General features: G+C 32.0%; 1 protein-coding gene and 1 long non-coding RNA gene across 3 annotated transcripts in view; one reads left to right on the top strand and one right to left on the bottom strand.

The window, feature by feature from the left end:
- Positions 1–5,660, bottom strand: part of LOC143202565 (uncharacterized) — a 248,358-nt gene extending 242,698 nt beyond the window's left edge. For both annotated transcript variants that reach the window (XM_076414168.1, XM_076414169.1), the window contains exon 1: positions 5,523–5,660. The gene's annotated coding sequence lies outside the window, so the exon portion shown is untranslated. The remainder of the gene's footprint in view (positions 1–5,522) is intronic.
- The window catches only part of LOC143203157 (uncharacterized), an 84,557-nt gene extending 61,264 nt beyond the window's left edge, over positions 1–23,293 (top strand). Inside the window, exon 2 of the long non-coding RNA XR_013007286.1 lies at positions 23,189–23,293. This is a non-coding gene — a long non-coding RNA (uncharacterized LOC143203157). The remainder of the gene's footprint in view (positions 1–23,188) is intronic.
- Positions 23,294–23,897: the final 604 nt, after the last annotated feature.

Raw genomic sequence — 23,897 nt, 5'->3', positions numbered from 1 at the left:
CTTTGAACATTTGCCAACGACACAGTTATCATTGCAAAAAATGTATATCTATCCAAGAATGTAGAAAAAGTACAAGTAGCGATCACCAGAATCTAAAGATCTCAAACTATATTAAATACCTCGTAATACATTTCGATGGTAGGTGAAATTTGATACGTCATGTTAGACAAGAAACAAATATTAGACTCAAAATCAAGTAACTATACTGGGTAGTAGCAACATACTCTTAACTTGACCTAAAATCAAAGAGATTGGTTTATCAATCAATCATATAGCCAATTTGGACCTACGGTGTACAAATACGGAGTTTGCACTAAAACATCAAACCAATTGGTAATCCAACGCACCCAAAATAATGTTTTACAATTAATTATCAATGCTACATACGAACCATCTATACCAACGAAGTGATCCAATATTTCGCCTTAAAATATTAAGTAAGATTAGTAAATCACCTCAAAGTGAAAGCAACACAGCTACTTTACAACACGCAGGATATCAAAGATTAAAGTGAACCACAATAATCGAACAGACATTTGAGAAAATGCATAATATATTAATATTTATTTTAGGTTTGTATAACAACAACATTATTTGAATATAAGTTGATAAAAATTATAGGAAAACCTTAAACAAACAATTTTAAATCAATATTATATGCACAGCCAACTCTATATAGAAAATACTACCTTGTATATGTATATGTATAGCATATGTATAATAAAAATATATAAAATATATATAATGTAAAATTTAATTTTTCCTACCAACAATTTATTCCTCACAAAACAACTAATATCAAAGATATATTTCAACACACTTTATTTTATTATGGAGCAAATAACCACAGTTTAAATTTTATCAAATATGTCAGTGTTTGTATAATGCATTCGTGGCGAGTATTACTTCAATATTTTAATAAAAACCTAACCAATCGTGTTGTAGTAATAGTAGTAAAAGTAGTCCTATAATTGGGAATTTACTTATCAATAGTAAACAAATGAATACAAGTCTTGGGAATAACAAACAAGAAAATAAATTGAAACGAATTAAAATCCAGAATAATGAGGGGCCTTTTTAGCTGGCGCTGGCTTTAGCTTGTCGATGCAAGAAAAAATTTAATATTTTCACAACAGGTTATCACTGATGCTGTAAAATGGAATGATTAAAACAATTTTTCATTTACTAAAACCAAGTGAAACCATAACTGACAATTAGTAGTGTGTCTTTAATGACTAAATCATTTTTCAACATGCTCATCAACAAGTCTGAAAATAAATTAAAAATGAATACTATATTAAATGCTACAAAATCTTTGTAGAGACACAAAGATTTACACAACTAAATTATTGGCAAGTATCTAAGATTATTTTCAATTCTAAGTCAATTTAGGCGCTACCGTTGTTGTCAAATTAGATACAAAAATCCATTATTGATGCTTTAAAAGTTATGCTAACTGTTTTCACCAGCTATTACAAACTATTGCAATGACCATTAAATATATAAAATTCACAATGTGCTAAAAAACCTTTTATTAGCCTACAATTAATTGTAACAGCAAAATAAATCATGTTTTGTCCCTAATAGACTACTAATTAGTACATGCGAAATTCCTCCGAAAAAAATCTAATTAAATTACCGGGCAAGATAAAGTATAACATCGCTAATGGCATACTGAAAAAAACATGATTGATGACGTCCCTTGCAAATACGAAACACATTTTGACGAACGACACACAGTACTAAGGGAGTTGAAAAGTTAATAAAAAGTTACGGCGGACTATCACTCGTTATAACATCGCATACCGTGAATTTTTAATGATGTGTTATCCGCACATATATAGCGAGACATACGTGTGACGTCATTGCTCTAATTTACTGTAAAAAAGTATAATGTATACGGTTAAGCATTTATGTTCATACACATTATCTCAGTATGTAAAATAAACGTGGGTCCCCACGAAAACTTTTATTAAAGCTGCAAAATGTGGACCAGTATATTTTAATAAGAGAACAATATGTTTCATATAGTACACAATAACATATAGTGGTGATCGCTGGTTTAAATAAATGACAATTACCATAAATGACTTAAAATCTGAATCAAATCCGGTCAAATTATGATGGTCATTTAACATAAAAGCCTTTATGTTAAACATGACAACTTTATATGACATGTCTTTTCATCTTTATACTAATTCTAGTAGTTTAATATTATAATCACAAAACATAATATATACAATATAGACGGCGACAAGAAGTATACAACCTGCATGAATGAGAAATTTGAGGTAATTAATTTTCTAATCAAATGTTGAAGTGAATAAATTTTTATTTATCTCACTGAGAAAAATACTGTATTTTTTGGAAATTTTTGGTAATTTCCTGTAGTATTCCCTACAATTTTTAAATAATTTTAGTAAAATTTCTTCGAATTGTGGTTAAACACCTATTATATGGTTATGTTATACAGTGATTCGAATAGAATGTATTATTTTCCAAGTGTCCTGCTCTATGCCAGAAGAAAAATTTAAATAAGACCATATAGGTTTATGATTTGCTTTTTAAACAGTCTATTCTTGCGGTTCCTATTTATATTTTTTCTTCATTATGGTTATTTCATATAAATCTCTAATTACAGATCCTTTCAAATCAAATCAAGAAATCAAATGGATTTACGAAGTGATCCAAGATTTTGTCTTAAATCACACCAATATGAAAGCAATACACCTAATGGACAACACGCAGGTATCAGAAGCCACACGAACTTGTATAGTGTATAAGTATTACTGTTCACTTTAGCTTCAGTGCTATAGTTTTATTTTAATTTAGGAAATACATACTGATTATTCCCGTATTATTCCCGTACTCAGCTTGCTTGTGTATTAATGCAACTAAAACAAAACAGTACTAATCAATTAATTTGTAAATTAAGATTATACTAAGCATATATAATGCAAGGTGTAACCAATAACAAATTAAAATTGAATGATTTTATAAAATTGATGATTTCCAAACTGAACTAAAGTAGCATAATATGTATTTTATTTCAGCTTCTTTGGAAAAAAATCGATTCAGTCAGTTCAACAGCAGTGACAATTTACCGTTGACAAAATTCTCAAATTTGTGAGATATAAAATTATATAGTATTACATAAAACTTTTTCATGTATTTTCGAAACATTTACTTAAAATGTGAATCATATTTAAATAAAACGTATTCTATTACTTTTATTGTATTTTTATTATTATTATTACTATATTTTAAACTTTCCAATATTCATTCTTGGCGACTGCCCTCTAGTAGCAAAATAACTCAAAAACTTTTTTGTAGTCTCTGTTTTTGTTTTTTATATGTATATAATACAGTTGTTTGAGCCTTACTATTATCTTATACGTTTTTAAATAAGTTTTTAAGTTGTTTTAAGTTTTGTAACAGAGATGTCGAGATATGTACAATGTTACGATGTGACATTTTATATCAGACAATTTTACACAGCTACTAGGATTTGTACGTCTAATAAGTTCATCATTATATTTTTCAATTGATTATCCTATTCATTATTGATCATCATTCATCATTTCAATTGATCATCTATTAAACCCAATAGATTTAATAGAACCTGTGCAGTTTTCGATTGCAGAAAGCTATGTACCGTATTCACTAACAATGGAACATAACCTCATACATATGGTACCCTAAAAAAGAATTAGAAGAACTTTGGGCATGGTTTTATTACTATAGCTCAGGCTTGAGATTACCACCATAATCCTAAATCAAAATAAGTGAGTTCATTACAGAAATGGATCAAGAATCTATATTAGGTATTAAAATCAGTTTTTTGGTATGAAAAGGAAATTTATATGAGTTACTTGAAAACTCTCAAAACAACAATCTCCCAGATAATTAAATTTTTTGTGGTTTTGGTGCCTATTCTTTACAAATTAGAATTACAAACCAAATTTCAAGCTTTGTGGCAATATTAGAAGGTTTTTTTAAATTTTCATTAAAAATATTGAAGAAATGCTAACATTCTATTTTCAACTAATCTGTTAATGCAAATCCGTTAATAATTGATTTTGGCCATAAGACATTTTTGCCAGTTTCATGAATGATCTTCTACTGGACTATTTTCCCAAAATATTAAGCTTTTCAATGGGTTCTATATGATATAACTACACCTCGTATGCATATAATCTAAACACCAAAGGAAACTGAACTTGAAACACCAGACATCTCATGGTGAAAACATCAAACAGCAAGGGAAAATATTAACCTCTAAAACTATATATATAAATCTTAGAGTTCATATTAGGATCAGCTATGACTTGTGCAATAAAAGCTTCAATATATGGCCACACGATTTACATGCAAATTTACACACATGAGCTAAACTGATATTCAGCATTCACCAATTGTCAGCTTGCCGTTTACCTCTATCAAAGTCTTGTTGCGAATGCTATTAGAGAACCATTCACAACAGTTATAAGAACCCAAGAATTCAGCAGTAAAATGTGAACAATAAATTAATTGCTCTGAACTCATGTAGTGTCCAAAATGACATGGTATCGAAGTAAAATATAATGCCAGAATATAGCTAGCTGTTTTCGAAAAATTGTATGAATTTTAAAGACTTTTTGTTAATTAAATAATATAATATGTTATTATGAATCTCAATGTATTGATTATTGCTACATACATTTTTTGAAACCTAAATATAGTTTTTAAGAAATAATTCTACAAATTAAAACATTAATTAAATGAATACTATCTCATATTTTCTTAAAAAAACCTTTTATTTTACAATATATAATAAAATAATCATACAATGCACTTTCCGCAATGTGAAAATAAAACCACAACTTTCATAACCTCATGGATGATTTGAATTAAAACAAATACTTGATGCTGTGATATACTAGTATAGAAATTAGATAATAACCAAATAATTATAGATGAGTATATTTGATTCTATAGATATGTTTTGTATAATAAACCAATTTTGTGTAATGGTCATCAACGTAAACAACTATTAATGATAGATGTTAAACACATCACACATAAATACACTCATATGTATAAATTATTTGTAACTTTTGTGGTATCTAACAAAAAAAAAACACTCATCCGAATTATATGTTTTACTAAACACTGTTAATAAACGTTGTTATCATGAATATATATATATATATAACACTGCTAACTAATAAGAAATATATAAATTTTACAAAAGCATTAATTAAAAATATGAAAGAAAATATAATAAAAACATTGTTGCTGTTTTATTACAACATAAGTTTGTGATTATAACTTTTTTTTTCAGACGTATAGAACACAGCAATGTACATTTGTTCGTAAATAACAAGCAATCAGATCCATGTAGTCATTTGTAAATAGTAATGAGTCGAAGCAAGCTTTGAACGATATTTTCCGAAAACAAGTGAAACCGCCTGATGCGCATCTCATCCCCCCACACAGCATCTCAAGGGCAACATGGAGGAGGATGGAAATAGGTCACTTACCCTATCGGTCATCCGACGATAATCCAGTGAGATCGATGGAAAAAATCCGCGAAAAACGCTGCGTCTATTCCGAACCGGCGTGAGACTCACGTGCACTAAAACCTATGAAAAAATCGTCCACTACCTCAACTAGTTTCGTGCCAAACACTGATGGATGATGGGAAAACGCACCCAGTAGCCCTCGCGTTCAATGGGATATGGTTGCGCACCTTGCCGAAGCGCAACTTTCTGTTTACTACCGTCGATGGAGACGCGGTGCGCGGCGCCAGGGGAGTGTACGCGTCGGGAGGGGACAGTTGTTGAATGGGCTCAAAAAAAAGACAGTAATCGCGGTGGCTTTGATTCGGTTGATTGATGCGCGAGGGTCCGCTGGTTACCGCACATTATTGTTGTCAAAATTGCACAAAAGCTGAAAGTTTCTTCGAAAGCAGCAAAAAAATTACATTCTATTATGTTTGTCGTTCTCTTATATATTTCAGTCTTGGAATCCAGATGTTACCTACAGTCAATTTGACATAATACATTGACGATTCATCGATATATCAATAATTTCTATAGTAACACTTGTCACAACCAAAAATCGTATATCAATAATTTTCCTTTTTATGTAGATATACTAGCTAACCCGGCAAACTTTATACCGAACAGTCAGATTTTGAATTGAGTCAGGTTTGATGGCAGTATTTAAACACGTAATTATAATGCAAATACATATTTTATATTAGGTATTTGTAATTAAATTACTTCTTCAGAAATTTAATTTATAATTAGTATATATTTTACCATGATGCTGAGATATCTTGTAATTTGTATTACAAATACTCATAGAGTAACGGAGAGAAAACTCAATACGGGCCTGTGGAGAGAGAAGTTTCGCTACGTCCAATATCTAGATGTCGTTATAATTGCCCATTCAAATAATTTGTTTGGTCGGTTTAAATTTCCATTATAAGCACCTATAAACACGAGGAAAACATTTTGCTATGAATACATTTGATTGGTTCTTTGTATGCATGAATTTTACTACGCACACGCTTCATTAACCAATGAAATTTAAATAAAAACAATTTAATTTCTGAACATGTATATATATATATATATATATATATATATATATATATATATATAATATATATAGTATTTCATGTATAAATAGTATCGGGGGATAAAATAAAAGAGATAGTTGAAAGGCCTATTAACAGTATAATAAAATAATTTTGTTAGAGTCTGGGGCATGAGATATTGCCTTTTTCCTATAAAATCAGACTCAACTTATCGATGAGCTCTGTTACTCATAATTGAACGCAAACAAAAAATTTAATTAATTTCTTTTTTCAAATAACCTGAAATATACGGTACAACGTCAATTTTGATTGTTCGTATAGGAACATTTGGAACTAAAGATATAGAGTTTAGATATCTAAAGCGTCCTAATGTGAAACCTCTCACAATATCCTAAAAGAGAATGAGGAAAATGGAATAACGGAAAAAACATGAACTTAGATGAGCGCTTTAAATGATTTTTCAAATATGCTTGCTGAGGAATGTATATTCCTGAATCCATGAGGTTTAGTAGATCCAAAAAAAAATTCCAAACTATCTTTGTTAGTAGGCTTAACAGAATATATTTATTCAGGTACTTACTCAAAATAATTTTCTTTAAAGAAATTAACTCACTCAAACTAGTTATTAAAATTTTAATTAATGGCACATTAACAATTTGTTTTGGGCAATAAAATTTTACACTATTTAAATATGTAATCGCTTTGCGCCAAATTCCTTGTGTATTAAACTTACGGATAATCATCCCTTAAAAGTTTCATATTCAGGAGCTATTATTTTTGGCAGGAATATATAAAAATAAATTGATTTCATACAGGTCAGTTAGAGATTTTTTATATTATCAACCCATTTTTTAAAGACTGCCGTATACTTCTTCAAAGGAAAAGGATGCTGCATTTCTTTAATATGTGTACATCTGGCTACACAACGCTTCTTAGATCGAGGCGAGGATATATATATATAATAGGGTTGGTAACCTACCAACTAATATCATACCAGTGTCTAATCACTAAACCTTATAAAAACCTTACTTTTTGTTTTTGTTTAGTGGCAGAAATTTATTATCAGTTCAATTGCCAAAAAATTGGCTAATGAGCTATTGAACAAACTCATGTATTTCAATATTTTTCTAGATTTGAATATGGCATTTTCTCACTATTTTTTGTTCAATTTCCGTTCTATAATAAGTATAACGTTACTGATTTTCAGTAGATACTGGCTCCTTACAGATAAGCTTGAGTGACATGAGCTGTCAATTTCTGAAGAGAGCAGCATTCCAAACCTAACTTATTTAAAAATTTATTTTCTTTATAATTTTTTCCGTATATTTCTCCAACATGTTAATAGTTATTCTGCTATTGGTGAATGAGATGAATCCAACAAATCAGAGTTCATTAAAAATGGCCCAACCGTCCCTGAGTTTTAAATGGTGCAAAATAATAAACAATGCTTAGTTATAATCGATACATAGCTCAAAATCGAATGTTAAAAATATAATTTTATTTTAATTTATTTTTTGACATTTTTAAAAATATTTTCCTTTTTACCAACGAGGGTTTATCTGGACTACTTTTGACATTTCTTATGTTTATCAAAGTGAATGAATTCATGTACATTTGAAAGTTTAATCCATAATATAATCATTCGTTAAGCTTCATTAATCGACGCTTTATTGTAAAATTTCTAAGTGATAACCTGAATCCTTTTTCAAGCAAGCTTATCACTAAGGACTAAAACAAATGGTAGTCGGATGAGACAAGGTTCGGGCTGTACTGTGGATGCGTTATTTTAAATGTGGGTTGAAAACATATTGATAAAATATTTTCAAGAACTTCATAGACTTCTTCAACGATTGAACATCAAAACCAACAAACCAATTCTGACACTGATGCTCGCTTAAGCACTTAAGAATAACATAATTTTAGATGATTCTGTGCTATATTATGGAATTTCCATCAAGTAACCTTTGACTGAGTGAACAAATTATGCTACGTTTTTATCTAAAATATCCCATAGATTGTTACATTTCAAACGAGCTATCGTATGGAATTACTAGAGATAACCGATATTCCTTTTTGTAAACCTTATATAAAACTTACCGGTATAAATATAATTTGCTGACTAATCTTAAAATTTCCCTCTAAATTTACAGACTCAAACTAAAATGCCACCAATACATACTCAAACTCATAACATGACATACTCAAACCTTCTAAAGGAAAATTACGTTCATCATGGAAGATTATGTCGTTTAATCAACTTTTTCTTAAAACAATAATTTTCGTTGAAATATATCACTAATTCAATTTTGAAGCACTGAGAAGGCTTTGGAATATCTAAAATCAATGAATATTTAGAACCGAATTGTAAGTTTTTGAATTGTTGTAGAATAAAATACAGGCCAAATGTGTATTTTTTACGGCATAATAATTATATAATATTACGGTATACGAATTATATTTACTGAAAAAAACAGGATAATATGTTCTGCATTATAGTAAAATGGTGCTTGCATGTATTTCGATATTTCTTGATGAAAATATTAACTATCAATGTAAACAGCTACTAAATTAATTAATCTAGTGGTTAAAATGATAGTTTCGACATTTTTCTACCTGAAATAACAATTTTCTGTTTAATAATACTGAGTTATTCAAGGTATAGCGATGCTAGTGATGGAACGTTCAAAAGAGGATTTTTGACATTCGTAATTTTGTTGGTTGATCTGAAAAAATCTGCTGACTATTAATTAAAACTACTACTGATTAAAAGAAGTTCAAGAAGAATAAATTGCAAGACCTATAGCGATGGGAAAGTTTTGCGTGGTGTATTGTGACTGGCGAAAAGTGGATATGTTACTACAATATTAAAAGTAAAGATCCTCAAAAACCATTCGCATCATATCAGGATACGGTGAGTCAACAATGTGCAGTGTATTAGCATCTGCTAAAACCGAACGAAACTGTTACTGCAAATATCTACCGACGTTAATTGAAAAATTGAATGACATATTGTTGCAAAAAAGACCACCAATAAATTCCAAGTCACCCTCTTAGATGACAAGGCTCTGTCACACGTTGGAAGAGTTAGATACACTGTTTCAATAGAATGAAGTTCTTCCTAACACAATGTTCGACATTGCGCCTTCTGATTATCATTTGTTCAAACCAGTGCAGCATGCTTTAACTAGTACACAGTTTAATACGCTAAAGCAGTGCAAAAATGAATTGATACAGCCTATAAATTTCAGAACTTAATAGGCATGCATATATATGATCATTTTACATTAACGACTTTACTGCAGTCTTCAGGCGAATTTCATTTGACACAAATAAATCGTCTTTATGGTGCGTGATCATATCCGAACTGACCCGGCAGTCAGAGGCTATTGTTAGAGATTATTTTATCTAGTAGTTCCTGTTGATCAAGATCTCCCCCAATACACCCTGTATTTAGCTAATATAACAGATGAGATAAGACTTGTTGTTTAATCGCTTCCATTCTTGTTTCTTCAACTTTTCCCCTTTTCTGTGCAATGAATGTGTTTTTCTAATGCAATTGCCTTCTCAAGCGCATAATTTCGTATTTCGTAACCTTTATATACTTTCTGTAAATTTCCAAGAACACTTGACAGCTATAGTCAGTAGTACTATATAGAAGAATTGAAAGTAATATTAATATTTTTTCTCTAATAACAATTTATTACTAACTGGAAAACTAAATAGTGACGTTTTTAAATCGTAAAGTGAAGGGCCCAATACTGTATTTTAAACTTCTTAATTCTGACCTTTAGTTTATTGTGTTATAAACGTTATTATTCTCATCCAAGAAAGGTTTCAAGTGGGCAGACAATGTAGGCGCCAAATCAGACCGAAGTTGTTTCCATAAGTTTATGACTTCCCAAATTTCTTCTTTGCCTCTTAACAAAATTCATTTTGAGAATTATTTTAACAGTATGAACTTCGATGTTAATTAAATTATTATATATAATATGACAGTAGATGTTTAAATAGAGTCAAAGTTCTTCTCCACTGTTAACTTGCTGTTAACAATATTATCATTCTTTTAATCATATTTAAAAATTTATAGAGATATTTTTTATATAATAATATTGTTTAATAATAATATATTGTTCATATAATAGACGGTTTGCAGTAGCATATCACTAATACATACTTGAAAATTAAGATTTCATAGAATATTTTGAACATAAAGATAGCATCGTTCATTTATTCATGCAACAATTTTTTGCGCTTTGAATTTGGGTGGGCTCAACCAGTATTTTGGGTCCTCTTCTTAACTTACTCTATACTGGTGACATACCGCAAATAGAAAATATTACAATGGCCCCAAACTAAACAGCTTTGAGAAATATAAACGCCAAAGTACCTTGAAGTGAATTTTGATGGAAGACTTATAGCATCAATCATTATTTCAAAAAAAAAAGAAAAGAAGTCGAATTAAAATACAAAAAAATATATAATGGTTATTTGAAACAAAATCTAAGTTATCAGTAGTAAAGTTGCTACTGCACAAGCAAATACTAAAACCTATAAGACCTTTGGAATTCAGTTAAGGGGATATTCTGCGGAAAGTAATGTAGCGACCTTGAGGCATGTCGAATTTTAACACGGGCGGGGTGCCAGCACAGCCAACTAGAACCCGATAACGAATAGCTGGCAACCCCGAGACGTTTATCTGGGCTGTTATTGAAGGGTATTTCCATTCATTCAGTACTCAACCATCATTTGGTTTAGACGTGCAACCACGTCAAAAACCACGTAGCAATTGGAATCGACTGTCCAAGCCTCGTCGCCAGGTAACACCGCTGCCATCCGTTTTATCATTTGTATTTTTACATTTTTAAATTACTTCAATAAATTCATCGAGCCACATCTAATTTACCCTAAAATTTAAAAATTTGTTACTTGCGTTATTGATAATTAATAGTAATTAGGTATCAAGAATACAATTGTTTTTATTTTAATTGCGATAGCGAAAATTAATTCATTGTCCTACTAAATTGCCCAGACAGAACTTTATACGTTTGTTTGTTATAAACTGATGATACGGAACTTTTAAGTATCTTTTTTTCTGTTATATGATATTTGTTTGTGAAACCTGAGTCTGTTTGATATCTAACGGACATCGAGCTTGATACAATACAGACTTTTGTGTGGATTCGAATTATCTGCGGTGCAATTCAGGAAAATATTATTCTTATCCTTAGTTGTTACTGCTACAATATTGTAATGTTTATTGTTTAAGGTCTACATAGTATTTATAAACGTTACTGTATTGTTGGAGATAATCGTTAAAAAAATATTGATATGTACAGGTTAGTTACACACGTATTGATGTGTAAATAAAATAAATAAGCAATATATTATTAGATGCTTGCAAGTATTTTGATCAGCGATAATTATTGGTGTAAATCAATATAAACAAGTATTGAGTTACTTGGTTTTGACAATTATTTACATAAAATAACAATTTCCTATTAGGTTTCGTGGAGTCATTCAATATATATGTAAAGCATGAAATAAGTTACCTTATTCATAACAAGATTCATAACAATTAAGAATCATAACAAAGCAGAAGCAATACTGTTACAGGCATTACTTTAGTTTTGTTCAGTTTTTCTTAATCAGTTATCTGAATATTAGACACCATCGATCTGTCACAGGTTTATGCCAATAAACTTTAGCGAGAAAACTCGGCGAGCATTTGAATGATCTTATAGTCAACCGCGACCTTATAGCGGCCCTCCAACTTTTCGATACCATTTTTGTAGTAAGATTTGTTCTTTGCTTCAAAATAGGCCTCAGTTTCGGCGATCACCTCTTCATTCAACGAAAATGTCTTCCCAGCGAGCATTCTTTAGAGATCTGAGAACAGGAAATAGTCTCTGGGGGGCAGATCTGGAGAATACGGATGAGGAAGCAATTCGAAGCCTAATTCATGGATTTTTGACACGGTGCATTTTCTTGATGAAGCAGCACTTTCTTTTTCTCCAAATGCGGCCGTTTTTCGGCGATTTCGTCCTCCAAACGGTCCAATAACGCTATGCAATTGTTGCTGTTAATGATCCTTTCTTTTTCAAGGTAGTCAATGAAAATCATTCCAAGCGCATCCCAAAACACAGACGCCATACCCTTGCCAGCCGACTGTTGCGTTTTCCCACGCTTTGGAGCGGGTTCATCGTGTGCAATCGGATGACTGTCGATTGGACTTCGGACTGCACTTTGCACAAAGCTTTCTCATACACAAATATTCGTGTATGATATGATGTACAGGTTCAGTTGATATCTTTAGAGTGTCTGCTATTTCATTCAATTGCAATTTACAGTCTCTTAAAATCATTTTGTGGATTTTTGTAATGTTTTCGTCGATAACACCCTCTTTTGGGCGTCCACTGCGTTCACCGCCTTCGGTGCTCATTTCACGACGTCTAAACTTAACATACCAATCCTTGATGGGTGACTTTCCTGGGGCAGTGTCCGGAAACTCGGTATCAAGCCAAATTTTTGCTTTAAATGTATTTTTTCCCTTCAAAAGTCAATATTTTATCAACAGGCGAAATTCCTTTGTATTAATTTTTTTCACAATAACAAAAGTTGCTTCACTCGAAATGCTATAATTCACAAACTAATCATCCGACAGCTGTCAAATTTATACACGCATCTTTTGAGGGTTAGGGCTAACTAAAAAACATATGGATTTCATTCTAGTAGCGCCATCTATGTGTCAGACCGGTCACATTTCAATTGACCTGTTATTAGTAGAAGAGTTTTATAAGCGAAACATAATTAACTTGAGTGAATGATGGTCGAATTTTAACCACCAAGTGATCAATAATAATTAACAATAAAATTTAAAATTTAAATTTAAAACAATAGCTATAAAGTTAAGAAGGACTTATCAATACTTACAAAAGTGTAACATACATAAATTATATTTAGTAAAAGGGTTTAGAAAACAAAAACTATTAAATTACTTGATGATATTATTTTATTATATAACGGAAAGAAGAGACGATTGGTTCATCGTCAGTACAAATCGACACTGAGGCTAAAAACAGACCAATCTGTAACTGTCGTTCATCATTCAGGAAGTCAAAAAACAGATGGGCTGATAGTCTGGGCCGTATTACATAAAACATTTCGGTTGACATTCCCAAATCCAGAAAGCAACCCAAAAAGGTTCGAGGTTAGCAAACCTGCTATCTTCTTTTCTGTTATCTGTTATCTATCCTCCTCCATCAAATGCTTGTATTATTAGATGTTAATTCGGTCCGTACTCCTCTACGGATATCTACTTCAAATTTATTACACCCAACCAGGTGAAACAACTTCAAGTTTTCCAAACTAAGCTCCTCAGGAGAATCTTAAGCGCTCCATGATTTGTCACAAAAAATTTAATTCACAGAGAACCTAACACTCCTGAAATCAAGAACTTCATATCTCAGTCCTTCCACAAACAACAACTCAGCCCATGTTCTTCTGACAAAGCGCTAGTTCGCGAACTGGTAGACATGCTGGGAGCGTAGCACCGCGTCACCGCTAACCTTCCATTTTTCCAGGCTGAAACGACCCCATCCGTCGCTGCAGTCATAACTTTTGACCCCATATGACAGCAATTAGTAGTGTTTTAACTCAAGTTCGCGAATCTATAGTTAGTTTTACTATCTGTTCTTTCGCCCGGTCCTAGTGCCCAATAACGGCTGGTCGGTTAGCGAGTCGATCCCCAAAATTAATACAGTAGTAGTAACGACCCGCAGGGGTCAACTGTGATGCGTTTTCGGTTTAGTGTATTAGTAAGCATAGCTGTTTTTAGGCCAAAACACAAAAACAAATATCCCTCTCCTAAAGTAACGGCCACAGGGATGTGAATGTTGGTTATTCCATCTGGATAGCTTATAGTTGTTGTAAAATTATGTTTGAAGATCTTCGAAATTGCATTCGAATTGTTTCTACTCAAATTTCCGCGGTACTTCTATGGAATGGTTTCCAAACTTTGGTAACTCCAGATTCCAATAATATACGTTTAAGAAACCTAGCTACTGCATTCTCTATTTGATGGCCTTACAGCTTGAACTGTGCTGCACTTGCCGGGAATCAACGAACTAGAGGTGTTTTTCAAAGCTTGAATGTTTCTTATTTGCAATGAGTGTGGGTCGTTGAACACCTTCAATCCACCTTTTGTAAAAGTACAGCTTAAGTTGGAATATTAATATAAATTTATAAATTTTACCTAAACTCCTCTTAACTACACTAAAATGGATGTTTCGAGTAACTACGGAAAGAGTGCCAGTTTGATTCTGGTTAATTGAATGATTTCAAAAGAGTACAGACAACTTTAATAACATTACATTATTACCGACTGTGCAGGTTATATTTTGAGAAAGTGATTAAAAAACAAAAACTATTAATTAACTTCAAAATATTAATTTACTTAAGGAAAAGCAGAGACGACTGGTTGAACGGCAATACAAATCGACACTGAGGATAAAAACAAACCAACCCGTCTCATTCGTTCACCCTTCAGATAATCAAAAACACAGATGGTCAGATAGTTTGGACCGTTTTATATAACACATATATAGTACTATTACTTTCAGACCGTCAAGCTTTATAACAATATTTCTGTAGAAATGTTCGTCTGGTCGGTCGGTCGAAATGTGAGGCTGTCGATGCGATTGTTTGTCCGAACACTCACTACTATTTTTGAAAGGAATATGCACGCTAACTAAAAACAGCGACTGAAGAAATACTTGTTTATTGCGATATTAAACTATACATGTCATCGAAGGGAGAATTGACAGGATGTTAGGTTAGGTAAAGGAAATATGGTAGCGCTTTGCAAGTGGTACTGTTACAAGAGGGTAGAAAAAATAAAAAGAGCGAGATGTCGCCGTGGTGGTCATTTATAGCTAGGAACCGCATGGTACCAATCCACCGGCGTTGCCAACCTTTGAACTTGGTGTAGGTGAATGCGTGGTGGCCTAAAGTGTCGTAGCGGTCGCTACATTTCTATAAAAGGTCCATATTGATTTAAAAAATTATAAAGATTTTATTTTATTGGAAGAGAAAAGACTTTTTATTAGAAACATGCTCTAGGCATCAATTTTAACAATGAGGTTAAGTTCTTTAATAATTTTTACATTGATACTAAACATTTTCACCAATAAATATCGTGAAGAAAATATATGCAAGCGCTTAATATATTCTTTCATACTGTATTATACAGTTTGAAACTTATAATACAATCAGCTAAAGCTGAATGAAATCTCGAACTAAAAACCTACCCACCAATAAAAAGCGTTTCCTGTGAAAGGGGTGATAAATTGGTGGAATGAACCCCTGAAGGCGACCCACGGGGTTTATTCTAATCAGAGTTGTGTAGGCGATGACTAAATATCCAGTGGAATGAGGTCCCCCTTTTTATTGTCATTCCATACAGGGCGATCGTCGCGATTTATAGTCCAGATTATGTAACAAGAAAATTCGGTTTCGCTCTTTTTTAATATAAATGGCAGATTTACCATGTACTTGTTTTTCATTTATATTTCATATCTATATATTTATCCCACCTTATTTTTTAAGATCTCACTTTATTATTAATATTTGTTTAAAAATCTCATTTATTTTTCATAATTTTGTCTATCGTTGACTTTACTTTTTTATTACTTCCCAGTTAAATGTTTCCCAGCTGGACATTGAGAGAAGACATTATATAGTAATTTCAATCGGCAACCTCGCATTTTATGTAAGTTTGCACAAATAGCACAAATATTTACAATAACAATTTAAGTTTATTGTTTTATTAGTTTAAAGGTAATCTACAAATAAAAAAACTTTTTTTAAGCGATTCCACTCACTTCGGTACAAAAGCACCGAGTTTATATTCGTCCACAACCACTAACAACATTTCTCATATCTGGAACAACTTTAACATTCGATTTTTTAATGCTGATGTTGAATAGATATAAGTAAAGGAATAGGAAGGGTCTAAAATAACAAAAACTTTTAGTCTACTGAAACAAACAATCACATGGTTTTAACACCTCCCTCACCGACTAGTGGCGTGTTGGGTAATTACTGGCCAACCTCAGTTCACCACCTACTGAATAGTTGTCCCCAAATCGACCTTGTCAAAGTGAGATTCGGAGTGACGAATTTGAGTAGCGCAATTACAGGAGACAAGAATGACAGGCTGATAGGGTTCCTTCACGAGATCGGTTACTTTTACATAATTCAGTCTAAACCTAAAGAGAAATTTCTCCTCATACCCAGCCGTTCATTCCTACCTGCCCATACTAATCCTTAAAATTTTAATTATGCCTATTTATTTTAATCTTTTTTTTACAATTTGCATCCATATTCTTTTAAATTTTATGTCTACGTATAACCATATTCATAGTCCCTATCCTATTTTAATATTTAGCTTCTTTAAATTAACAAATTCATGTAAATTAACAAGAACAGTTGTATAGTCGTGAAATGACGACAAAACTTCGAAAGCGAAGAAATAAGAAAAACACTTCCCTCATAAAATAAAGAAAAAAGAGACGTGGTCGTTGTCCCGTCTAGATAGCTTATAATCGTAGTAAGATTATTTGTATCATCATGTACATTCGTCTACCAAGTTACTTTTGTTGGTCTTTCGAATAGTACCTTTTTTACCAAAACTTCCATGGTCCTGTATGTAATGGTTTCCAAGTTTTATGACTCCAAATTCCAATAGTCTACAACTGACAAACTGAGCTACAGCAGTTCCCCAGAATTGCAAGTATTGATTGTACTCCACTCAACCAACCACATCACCAATACAAATTGATAAGATTTTATTAATATTATTGGTTTAGAATTTCCCCAAAGCTTTAACTTTTTTTAGGGTCTGTAGACTAAGAATAGACAGACTAGTGGAGGCAAAACAGACCGTCAGTTGCGCATTCCAAGAATTATTTTAGTTATTTATTAATTAAAGGCCCGTCAGCCTCATGGGTTATTTAGGACCTAATACAATATAACGTTACACAATACAGTGTAAATAGTGTAAGAGACATAAAGTAAGTAATAAGTGTAAGAGAAACAGTGTAAGATAGAATACAAATAGATACAATAGATAGATAATATAAACAAAAGTTCTTCATAAATAAAATGCAGGAATACTTATAAATGTAGACACAAATAAATAATTTAAAAACAAGTAAGAGGATTAAATATAAAACGTAACATATGGACAGTTTAAAATGCATAAATCAAAAAGTGACGGTACAAAGAAATTGGTGTATAATGTCAATATCCTTAATTATATATACTGGAGCATTCCGGTGGTTGCGAGATAATTTGCCAGTCGCTTAAGTCTTTTCAACTAGAGAAGTTGTTCCATGGATCGCTCTAGACCAAAGAACCACCCGTGCATAGCCTACCCATGGCACACGACCGGGATATGTCTAACGCTCAGCAGGGACATTCACTTGATACAGGTGTGTGGGTTTTCTCCCTTAAGAAGAAACTCATGAGTTAACTCGCAGTGGCCTATTCAAAGTCGAGAGGAGGTACTTAATTTGGGCCTACCATTGTCACGAATGTTAATGATAAGAGAATGTTTATAAAAAATTAGATCAATTAAACTGCGATTTGATGGCCAATAATAAAGTGTCGTATAATGTGAATTTAGGTTTTTGTACCAATGAAGAAAAATGTCCGAAAGCGACAATTCAACAATTCCAAGAAATTTCAAAAAAATAAGTTAATCAACAGTTACAATCCTTAAAATTAAAAATCATAAACGATTCAATAGATCAAACAACCAAACCCACACTATAAACAAATATTTGAACAAACAAATAAATAATAAACTTCTATAAACAAAAAAAGTTAATACAATAAGTAATAAAGCAATATACAGGTTAAAATTAGACTTTAAAATACAGACATATTTCTCAAGTCATTTGTCTTTCTCATATTGAAGAAATCAAACAGTTTGGGTAGGTTATTAGGCAAAAACACATCCCTCAATGAATCAGATAAAATATGGTCAATTGATAAGGTTGAAAAAAGTAATTTCAATTTCTCATAATATATGACTTGTCTCATATTTCTACCAATATTCACTTAATATAGCTAGTTAAAAGGGTAACCGTCTACACAATATTAGAGATCTAACGAAAACCGCATTTGTTTACTATATCAAAAGTTACTGCATTTTGAAAATGAAGAATCCATAATATAATTTTCGTCATATTCTACTTTTTTACTTTCAAAACGTGAAAAATGCATTGCTGGTTCATCGAAAATTGTGTGGTGTATACGGTGATGAGGGCTTAAGTGAACCACTGTGATAAAATTTCTATATTAAGGGTGAAATTCGAATTGGAGACCAATGGATAAAAATATTACACCAACATATGTAATCTTACAACACTGCTACAGAATTAAACATTAGAAACGGAAAATTTAAAATGGAGGAAATGGAGGAATGTTGATCATGAGATGCTTGAACCTCATCAAGTTAAAAATACCGGCTCTCATTACCATCCATTATAACCATCCTAAACCGCATAAATCTTTAGTTTGGCTAAAGAGTTTTAATGCATTTACCGTATAGTCTAGACCTTCCTTCATAACCACCATTTGTTTCAGTAAAAATATTTTAATGGTCTAAAACTTTCTTGAAAAGAAGCTTTTGATTTTGTCACCTATCTATTTTCAAAAATATATCTGAAATTCTGATATAAAAGATAAGTAGCCAGAAGTATTCCGCTACATCTGCTCTTTCTTTATTTACATGTGTATTTTTTTAATTGAGGTTAGAAAATACATATATCCAGATAATATTCTGGCTATGCTAACATATCTTTCTGGTATTCATTAGCGCTTTTTATCGGAAATATTTAAACGCTATTTATTATATGCCTGAAATTTTTTTATCATTGATTTGAGAATACCTAACCTAGATTTTTGTGCGAAATCATAGTAACGACTTACTCCTTTAACAGTATTAGATTATGTAATTTAACTTATTTAAGAAATAAGTAAGAACAAATCAACGGAAATGTATATGTTATAACCTCTGACAGAGTTATTTTCTACAATTTCAGTCGTCAGACGTCCGAACCTGGCATCGGTTTTCCAAATCAAACAAGTAGTAGTGGGATTTAATTAATGCAGGACAGCGCGTGCAGAAAGGGGTGAAATAAAGAGGCCGGTCGTCCCCCACGGATCGCGAGGGTTAACTGCGAAACGAGCGAATGGCGAATAACGAACAGCGAGGCATGATAAAGGAAATAGGACGTTAAAAATTGTTATTAATATTATTTCAGCGGTGGACGTATCCTTGAGCGAGGAGACGCACGCTAATACATACTAATTTGTTTAATTTAAAAGCGAAATTCATTCCTGTCCATTTTCCAATTCCCGTTAAACAACACTGGACATAACGAACAGCTAGTAATACGAGGACAACATGTTAAATGATGCAGAATTAAAATATTTTTTAAAAACTTCCAAATAAACTATATAATGTTAAACGATTACTACGAGACGGGGTATTAATATTTCAACTAATATAATCAATTAATTATTTTAATCAATTAATAATCGATATAAAGTTAAAAGTGGGTATTAAAATGTTATTAGATGCTTGCATGTATTCTCATAATGTTTTCATCTTAAAAAGGCACTTATTGAAAAAAACTTTAAAATACTAGTACAACTTCTTTCCCTTCTTTCTGGAAACATGACAATTCCTACATCAATACAGTTACGGTGTTATTTAATAGACGGTGTTGAAATAACTATGTTAGATTGGCAGGGATTCAATCTATCAATTTTTCAACTTTTCGAAACCGTGTTCCATCCAAGCCATGCTACATCTATCTGAACAAGTTGTAATCATTTTAATGGATACGCTATATGCAACAGAACTATCCGTTCCAATTGTAATTGTATATGTGGGTTTGATTACTTACCACCTATTACTCATTGCTAGCTTTTTTTGCAACAAAACATCGTTCATCGGCAGTATGAATGCTACATTGTAAACGAAATACATCTACAGTAACGGTTTTATTAAGTATTAATTCTGTAGCGACCGCTACAATCCTTTAGGCCACCACTACTACATCTAGAATAAGTTCAAAAGTTGGCAAGTTTGGTGAATTGGTACCATACGGTTCCCGGCTATAAAAGACCATCACGACGACGTCTATTTCCCCTGAGTTCCATCTCTCCCAAACCCAAGAAAACTACCGATTGGATATTGTTTCAACACAGGCTTTAGCGGACAGTACCTAGACCAAGTATAAATTCTCCAGACGAACTAGAAAGAGCAGTCTCTAAACTCACTCTAGATATTCAACCAGCCGCAAACAGAGCTACTAAAACAAGCAGCCCTGTACCTTTTCAACTTAACCTCCCTAGAGAAATAAAATAACCAATCAGGTATAAGAACCGATAGAGAAAAGAGCTCGCGCCACCTTGGATCCTGAAGATAAACGCGCAGCGCAGTGCACAATCAGAGAAGTCTGGGACAGGGTTAGAGCCTGGAGCGAGAAGAAATAGGAATAATTTCTTCAAAATCTAGGCAATCCTGCTGCTCCACATGACATCTGGCGTGCCGCTAAAAGCGTAATGGGGAAAAATTGGCAAATCGCAATCCCCTGTCTAAAGGCCGATCCCTCCACGGACACCGTCTTAACAAATCCGGAAAAAGCTGAGCTTCTGACTAATTAATTCGAGAATCAAATGAAATGCAATCAATCTCTTGGCCCACCTCACAAGTCATTGTCTATCATTAATGCCACAAGTCGACGTTTGACTTTCACAGAGTAAAGACGTGTTCGGAGAGAGTTCAGTTCAGTAGAAAATAAATGCAAAATGCCATAAAACTTTAAGGGTCGAAAACTCTGGATCTGGACCACAAATGCGACGTAGGATAATTTGAAACATAAAAATAACAGTATTATTGCAACAATATATAATATGGAGAACACTGCACAAAAAAATGGATAAAATGGAAATATCGACATCAGCGAATTAAAAATGGAATGATCCATGCTTATATTATGAATCTAAAAAGCTGTTTGCGAAAACATAAATTACTTATAAACAGAGCACAGGCGATTCTTGTTCAATAATAGGAGAAATTTTCATATATATCGTGTTTTTCTTTCACAGCTAAATATTCCTTCCGATAAGGGACACACTAATTTGTTATCTCTACAAATAATGTATAGGCTATTCTAAGTTTTTTAGTAATGAATCATGGATATTTATGACCTCGAAACCTTGCAATGTTACCGCATCAACTCTGAGTTTTAGTTCAGTTTGGCTTTGACATACAAGACAATTCTAATTTAAATAAAATAATTAGAACCCTCTAAAAAATATTTTCAATGAAATTGTAGGGACTTATATTATTTAATATCATCAATAATTACCTCTCTAACAGAATTTACGGGCAAAAAGGGCCTCCATTATTTCGTTCCTTTTCAAAATAACCTATTAAAGCCGCAATCAATTTGTGACCCTGAATATCTATTGTTTTCGCAATTTTCAAACAAAATAATATGATATATTATGGAGCGACTTAAAATTTATTACTAATCAAAGGCCTAAAATAATGTTTGCCTGTTTATAACCTGCGGTAATTATAACTAATATTTTGAATAATTTAGCGTACATCTGACAAACGGACGGCGACCAACTGTCAGACGTATGCAAAATTCTTGAAAGCAATAGTGATAAGAGGTTTTAACTCTTACATATAAATTATAGTGGCTGTATAATTAACTGTAGTTTTCAGACATCTGTAGCCCAAACTATCATGTTAAAATAAATTATGTCTGATAACATTTAATTAGATTAGAATTTTCTTGCAATCAAAGCCAAACTGAACTAAAACTCAGATTTCAGACGAAAGACTATAAAATGTAACTTTATATGATCACACTTTTCTTAATCGTTAAATCATAACAACCATCACCCTTTGATAGTTATAACAATATGAGAATAACCTCAAGTAATACAAAATCTTAAAAACACCGCTTAAAATTCAATAAAATAATTTGATAGCATCTTAACTCACACACTTTCATTGTTATTATCGTCTCAAAGACAACGTTATAACGTAAAATTACACGTCCATAGTCGATTTACGTACAACATAAACTGCGAACAGTATACTCATAGAGACTCTATGAATATACTGTATTGGAATTGGAGCTATCAGCGGGAGGATATGTTACTTAACAAGTATCTCCGGATTTGGCGCATGCCCATAGTGGGCTCCATTTATTTTTGAAACAAAATATAATCCAAGTTTGGCGCATGCGTAAAGACCGTTTCATTTACTTACTCCTATTTTATATATAAATAATTTTTTATAAATAAATATACACCAAATTGATAAATATTTGACTTAATATTAAAACTATATATAAGGAGGAAAATAAACATTAGAACATTTTTGAAATAACACATTTTAATTAAACAATTACGGAATAAAATGAAATAATTAAAATATAATTACTATATGTCCAACCTCTCTATTTTTATAAAAACACCATATTTAAGTTAATTTATATATTTGAACAGTTCAGTTCCAACCTTCGTAGGGTGAAGACGTATTTTCAATACGGTCCAAGCTATAAAAAGATACCTTTCTTTAAAAAAACCCAGTATTTTATTACGGTTATTTAATTGAGTGTTAAAAACGCATAACAGATGCGGCTATCCGTCTCTCAGTGGACCTAAAGTGTAGTGAATACGTGTTTACGTGACCAGACAAAAGGACTGCATCTCATTTTTATTAGTGTTTAAAATAATTTCATCTTATTTTACAACAGTCCTTTTGAAATTCATTTATAGTATTTATAGTAAAAAAACTAGTGCTAAAATAACGTAAGTGAAAAATGAAGTGCGTGAAATAAACAATGTATTTATTTTATTTTTTTTATCCTCTGGAAGTAAATTAAATAAAATATTAAAAATTAAAAAATGGCAAACAATAGCGATTCAACCAAATCACCTGCACACTTTGATATAAGATTAGAACAAACAGCAATAACGCAAACTCCACCATCAGAATGGACTACAGTCGTTAACAAAAAACGATTGAGAAGTCCAGAAGAAGAAATCGCGAGGAAACAAACAAGAATCAGTGACTATTGGTTGCAGAAACCGATAGAGACAAAAAACAGTTTTAGCAACCTGTCGGAAGAAATTGAAGAGAACATACAACCAAGCCCTGAAAAAGTTGTTCCCAAACCACCACCAATAACAGTCTATAAGGTAGGAATAATAA

The sequence above is a fragment of the Rhynchophorus ferrugineus genome, unplaced genomic scaffold (genome assembly GCF_030347505.1).
Source record: "Rhynchophorus ferrugineus isolate W39M unplaced genomic scaffold, kcgeb_rfMv2 rfM9, whole genome shotgun sequence".
Classification (NCBI taxonomy): Eukaryota; Metazoa; Arthropoda; class Insecta; order Coleoptera; family Curculionidae; genus Rhynchophorus; species Rhynchophorus ferrugineus.
Note: the sequence above shows the minus strand (reverse complement) of the source record. Positions and strands in the feature narration are given on the sequence as shown.